A 7767-nucleotide genomic window follows, 5' to 3' on the forward strand; every position below is an offset into this window, starting at 1 on the left:
GTAGGAAACACTATGGATGGCTAAAAGGCCTATCAATTATCTTCAAAGAAAGTAAAGATCGAATATGTGGTATTTATAATTCGTCGCATCTTAGACTTCCCCAACATATGAAGATCATTGTTTGTAGAACTCGTCTCTAGAAAAGAAAATAATGTCATGGACAAATACATTTATCCCAATAGTTACTTATATAATTAGGTAGAAGTAGGTAAATATAGATTAATTTCATAAAGTCTTTTAGAGAAGCTTCCTAAAAGCTTCATAGATGCAGTTTTAACTTTAGATGTAGTTATAGGATAGAAACTTAGCCAATAAGTTAATTCCATGTAGTAGCTTGTAGAACAAGCTAACTATGTGGTGCATACATAGATAACTTGCTTTGCAAGTTAAGACATGTGGCTAGCAAAGTCAACACGTTTTAGAGGTCCTATAGGATATCGCCATGTAACTCCTAGTTAAGAGTATATATGGAGGTAAGAGTGAAGCCTTCTTCACTCTTATCAATGACTTTCTAGTCCTTAGTCTTATTCCAAGACTTTCTAGTCTTCTTGTCTTTGGTAATAGCCATTCTAGTTCAATAATATATCATCTTTGAGTGACTTTCTAATTCTTTTCAGTGACACAAGAGTACATTGAGAATTTTCTTTCTTCGAGATTCATGTCCTTGACAAGACTACAAGGAATAATTGGCTTTTCTTCCAAGAATTATATTATGTCCATCATCTATAAAGATTCTATTCAAATTTTACCAAAGAAAATTTCCAATAAAAATAGAATTTATAATTACTATTAACAAATCTCAAAGATAAATATTAAAGAACGTAGGAATAGATCTTTGAATCTTAACATTTGAACATAGATAATTGTATATTGCTCTTTCACAATGCACTTCTCCAAATATGATAAAGATCCTATATCTTCAAAATAATAAAGAAAAAAATACCATTATAAATATAAATTATTTTGAAGTTCTTTTGATTTAGCTATTTTAATTTTTTAATAAATTAAAATTATATTTACTAATTAAAATAAAAATAAAAAAATTCTATTATATATATATATATATATATATATATATATATATATTTCTTGGTCAATAAGTTTTTAGAAGTGATCAATTGCAGACTTAACAATTGTAAATTAAACTTTTATACCTTTTTTGTAGCTAGCAACATAGATGTTTATTAATATATATATATATATAAAGGTTTATTATATAAAAACTATATATGTTAATTTTAAATATTACATAATATTATAATTATAAATTAAAATAAAAATCAATGTTTTTAGAATAATTTATAATTTATATGTTGTAGCATATTTTCTAAATATGTAAAATAAAAATAAAATTATCATACATAAAATTAGAAAGAATATGAAATATAAATTATAAAATTTATTAATAAAATTACAAATAAAACTTATATATTTTTTTACTTAAATAATTATTATGCATGTTATATTTTTAAAAGACATAGCTATGTTATTGCAAGTATTTTGAGTAGAAACAAAATATTATACATGAAAATTTATATGGCTTTTTTTTTGCAAAAGATATTTAATTCTAAAATATAATTATTCAAATGATATATTATTTTAACTTAAAACTAGAGTTAAGGATTTTATTTTTTAAAAAATCAAATATTGAGATATATAAATAAAAAAATTATGCTCTAAAAAGACAAAAATAATATTATAATTATTACCAAATTACATCAAGCTAATTCTTGATATTTATCACTCTATCATAATTATATATAAATAGAAGAAAATTAATTGAATAAACACTAAAAAATGCACTCTTATAATATATGACAATCAAATAAATAATAATATCTCAATACTTAAGTAAGAATAAATACAGTTATAAATATAAAATATATTGGGTTTAAGAATCATCATAAGTAACATTATTTCAATGCAAGTTGAAATATTTTATACTTGAAAATATATAGATTTTTCTAATATATAAATTTCTAAAATTTATGTAAACATGTAATTTATGAATTGGTTACAATTCAGTCATCTGTTGATATTTTTTTTCTTACTGAATTTCTTCATTAATAATCTTATCAACATACTAAACACATGAAAATTAATATTATAATAATATTTTAGAAATATTTTATTTAATTCTCTATCTACAAGTTTTGGTTTAATTACAAAAAAAAAAAAAAAAAAAAAAAAACATGTTAATATAAAACCAACATTTGAACTATATATATATATATATATATATATTTAGAGAGAGAGAGAGAAAGAGAGAGAGAGAGACTTATGTAATTATCAAAAAAAAATAATTATAATTTTAAAATAAATTAAGTAAGTACAACTTTCAATTATAAATAGACGAAAAAAAAGTTGATAAATTAAAAAATACATGCCTAAAACAAAGAAATAAATGCTAAAAAATAACATCAAAATAAAAAATAAAATTTATAGGAATTTTTATAATTCTTTCATTTTTTTAGTAGTTTGTAAAATAAAAATAATATTTTTATTAAACCTTATAACTTTGCAAAATCTTTCTATTGAGCATAGTTTATTACATAAGACTTCTTGTGTTATCATTTATTGTTATATTTTAAATATTCCATTACAACATAATTTTCTAATAACTTGTGATTATAAAATCAATGCTTATTTATTAAATTCAATCTTTCAATTAATGAGAATTACATATTGTAGAATAGATAAATAAACTTTGTGGTAAGTTACTGGTTGGTTATTGACAACCTTGAGAATGAGACTGATGGCTAGGCAGTTTAGCTGATAACAGTAGGTTGTTAGTGGAATAAATGGTTAAGAATTCAAAGGGTCATAACCTTTGGAATCCGCTAGCTGACAGATCATCTTTTGGTAGGATAAATAGGTTGAGGAAAGAGAAATCGAGAGGCAGATTGTGAGAGTCATAAGGTGAGAACCAGACTGTGAGAGTCATAAGCCGAGAGTCAAACTGTGAGAGTCATAAGCCGAGATTCAAACTGTGAGAGTTGTAAGCCGAGAGCTAGACTGTGAAAGTCGTAAGCCGAGAGCCAGACTGTGAGAGTCATAAACTGAGGTAAGCTTGGTGCTACCTCTTTGTTTTCTTTATTATTTGCTTATGAAGAATTGTGATTGAGAGAAGTATTGTTGAATTGATAATCATAGAATAGATTATGGATTGAATTAAGACCGAAATAGTAAGCCTCGGTGTTTTGTAGTTTGATAATTGATTTCAGATAGTCAGAGTACAGTCAATTGTAACACTAACAGACCCAATTCATATAACTAGTCTTTTCCCGTATTCGAACCCACCTCTATTAGTTCAATTGCTTTGGTCTATTGAAGCTTGAACACAATAAGAAAAACATTTTGGCACCGCTATCGAAGAAATGATAACAATATGAAATGTTAGAAATTGATTGTATGGAAGATGGAATCATATATTGAATGAAAACGTGAGAAGAACCTATTTTAGGGTTACAAATATGTGAGTTATAATTCAAGGCAATATTAATTTTGTAAAGAAGAATGAAAGATTATGAGTGATAATCATGGGAAGGAGGATTATCAAAGAATTAATCGACAAGCAAAAGAAAGACAAGAGTGATTACACATAAGAAATAGCCTACGAGAACAAAAAAAAAGAATTACAGGTCTAAGAAAAACCAAAGGAAGAAAAATTCAGATTCAAATAGTAAGGAGACTAGTGATAACACCAATGGCCGTAGGAATGCCAAAAGTACCAATTACAGTACAAATGGGAGCAATAAGAGACCGAACTACAAGTATGGTACCGTTACCTACTTTTAGTGGTTGGCCAGGCTCTGATCTCGATCATCATATATCTCAATTCTTGACAGCCTACGTAGCTAATAATGGTAAAATAGAAGATATTTGGTTCAAATGGTTGTCAGCAACTTTAAAAGATACAGCTTTTGAATGGTATATTTGACAACTAGTGGGTAGATTTTCCAATTAGAAGGCCTTGAGGAACGCCTTCCTAACCCATTTTAGACCAATTGGATTTGAAGATCGACTTCGAGAAAGTTTTATGAATAACAAGATGTTTGCGGAGAAATCGGTAGAGTCCTATTATGGCCGGATTGTGGATATACTTTGTAAATAGTCAAATAATCAAATGCCACATGCGTTTATACTGTTGATATTAATTAACGATTTGCATCCATTAGAATTGGAAATGTTTGTAAAAGAGGCTCGACCAGCTACGGTAGAAGCATCGTTGGCACGAGCAAGGGTATGAAAAGAATGTTATTATGACCAATTGTTAACAGTGGAGGCCACGATGATTCCAAGTTCAGGATGCCAACAAATACAACCGGAAAATGTGTCGATGGATAATTATCCACAAATAGCTACCTCCAATGTGAAGAATGTTATGTTACAACAACCAATTAATGTTACACCACTTCAAGTAATAGCGCCAATAATGATGACACCTTATTTTACATTGCCAACCTATCAACAATCAGAGTTGCTCACAAATGCGACTGTTAAAGATCTAAATAAAGCCTTGTTATTAAATCTAACAAAGAAGATGGAAGAATTGGCCGTGAATTTGGCTAAAGATAAGGAAAAACGACATAAGCCTTCTAATACGAGACCTAATGTATGGTGTAATAATTGTAAGGAACAAGGTCATTTTGATACAGAATATCCATCACCCAAACAAACGAGTGTTCAATGTACATTTTGCGGAGGAAAGCACCCTATCCAAAACTGCTGGCATTTACAAAGGCAACAATAATTCAATAATCAGACTATGATTCCACCAACTCAATGGAAAGTCAATCAAATTCAAATGAAAAATACGTATGGATGGAATGGAAATCGATCTAATCAATAAAATTAAACATTCAATAATTTTCAAAGTTCCAATTTTAATCAAGGGTCTGTATCAAACCTCCAGAACTATGGGAAGGAACAGCAGAGGTATCAGCAATATGCTCCACTGGCGTCACCGAACCAAGTACCCTCCATATAAACGGGACAATCAGGATCATTTTCTAACCCTACATGGAACAAGCCTAATAGGTATATACTGGTAGAGACACCCAATATGTCGGATGGAGGTACAAGAAGACCACTTCGTTGTTTCTGTTGCAGACAGATTGGTCATTATGCCAGTGAATGTCCCAATCCCAAAGCCATTGATGATTATGCGCTAGTATGTGCTAATTGCAAGCAGTTGGGGCATACTTATCAGCAATATAATGCTCCGTTCAATTTCAATAATCAAGATCAGCAGATCCAAAGCCAAAGAAAAATGGAGGAGATAAATCAAGGTCCTCAAGATTCACCAGTTCATCGGGTAGAAGTAGTCCAAGCTATCCTTACAAGAAGTCAGCAAAAGGAGAAAGGACCAATTCAACATTTGAATGATCTTGAAGCGAAGGGCCAATTGGATCCAATTATAGAGACATCCAATCCAGGTCCTAACATGGGTTCCTTGCTCATTATAAGACTTGAATCGATTGTGCACCCTAATGAGGTACCAATTACGGAGGCTTTGGTTCCGTGTCAAGCTATTTCATTCTCTATATAATTTTGGAAAACATCCTTTCCGTTGAAAGATCCTCTAAGAGGCATGAATTCCAAGGAATCAATATCAGCTCTATTGGAAGAACAATCTTACCTGTTGAAAGAACCGATTTTATAGGCTCCGTCAAATTCAATTCCAATAGCTCTACCAATTTTTAATATAGAGAAAATCAATTTACCTACATCGATGTCTAGGACTAGGAAGAAGAAACAGACATTGGGAATTACCACTAATATAGAACCATATGATATTCTAAAAGATTTGGACACCATACAACCCATGATCTCTATGAAGCAACTATTGGTGGTAGCACCTGAGTGCCAAACTATCCTGAATTTCTCATTAATTTGTCACAGATCTCGAAATAAAGAAATCCAAGAAGTAAGTTTGAATCCCGATCCGAATACACCTACGATTGATGTCTCAATTGATGGACTGTTATTATTGGAAGTGCAAGTAAACAGAGGATCTAGTGTAAATCTTATGAATATTGCTACAATGGAGGAACTGGATTTGAATCACTTATTACCTACTACAGTAGTTTTGAGAATGACTGACTCCAATCGAGTTAAACCTATGGATATTTTATAAAATATTGATACAATAATTGTGGGGATTATCTACAAAATTGATTATATTATTTTTTAATTGCAAAGCTCTATATTGTCATACCCAATTTTATTGGGGCGACCATGGTTATATCAAGCTAAAGCTCGAAATGACTGGGCCGTGGTACATTGACAATTCGGAAAGGTAATGATAAAATTGTGCTTCAAATGTACCCTGTCCAATATCACGGAGAAACTCAAGTTGTCAGTTCAAAATTCACATCGGATTGTGAAGATGAGTCTATAGAAGAAGAAATTGGTGCACCTAACCTAATTTATGCTGATATAAGGTAAGTTATTGAGCACACTAGAATGAACTACCAGTGTAGGGGACCGGGAGAGTACTTAGTTCCTCCAGATGTTATTGACGATTTTGATCATATGATTGTATATTGGATGAATAGACGGGATGTTTATCATGTTAGTGCTATGGAATTAGAGTTGAAAAGTTCTAATATATCAGATTTTATGAAAGATTTTGGAATTAAGTAGAACATCAGTCCAGAGACTCCTGAAATTCCACGATGTCAATCAATTAATTTAAGTACAAGGGAGGCTCCCCAAATCATTCAGATTTATGATGGTATAAAAGACAAGGAAAAAGAAATTTGGGTAGATTACTTTTTAATGCATAAAACTACTTTTGCATGGTCGTATGCGAATTTGAAAGGAATTCCAGCTGAAGTTTGTGAGCATCGAATTACATTGGAGGAGAACGCTATACCAGTACGCCAAAGACAACATCGATTTAATCCAAAATGCTCACTTATGGTAAAAGAAAAATTGGATAAACTCTTGGAGGTTGGATTTATCTATCCAGTTCCTTTCAGTGAATGGGTTTCACCAATTGTTATGGTACCAAAAAAGAATGGAAAAGTTTGCATCTGACAAGATTTCTAAAAATTAAATACGGCTACCAAGAAAGATTACTTCTCATTACCTTTCACGGACAGTATGGGTAACGTGTTGTCATTATCACCAGATAGTAAAAGAATAGGAGTAGGACACTAGTTAAAGTCATTCTATGGTGTTGTTTTGAGTTGGCTGGAGTGCCATTTTCTTATATTTCTTGTGTTTTCGAGAATAGTAGTTCTAGTTAAGAATTAACAGTGATGAGCCGATCATGAGTGTCGATTGAAGATGTTCCAAAATGGATGAGTGAGCAGCATCAATAATTGAAACTTTGGGATGTCTAGATCTTGAAACTAGAAGCTCAAGTCCGTGAATTGGGCGAGTATAATGAAGATCTCTCAAACCAGTTGAGGAAGGAGTCGATGGACAGACTGGAAGAGGAGGAAGAAGATTTATAATTGGAACGAGATTCGATGGAACGCACATTTGATAATGCAGCAAATGATCAATTGAGTGGGCCAGAGGAAATAGTACATTTGTAGAGTTTTGTTTAGTAGTTTTTAGATAGGTAACAATTGTGTGTTTGCGAAGACACTGCACAATTAGGAGTGGAGCTATATAAAATAGATAAATAAACTTTGTGGTAAGTTACTGATTGGTTATTCACAACTTTGAGAATTAGACTGATGGCTAGGCAGTTTAGTTGGTAACAGTAGGTTGTTAATGGAATAAATAGTTAAGAATTCAAAGGGTCATAAC

The sequence above is a fragment of the Physcomitrium patens genome, chromosome 22, assembly GCF_059467195.1.
Source record: "Physcomitrium patens ecotype Gransden chromosome 22, ASM5946719v1, whole genome shotgun sequence".
In the NCBI taxonomy this organism is placed as follows: domain Eukaryota; kingdom Viridiplantae; phylum Streptophyta; class Bryopsida; order Funariales; family Funariaceae; genus Physcomitrium; species Physcomitrium patens.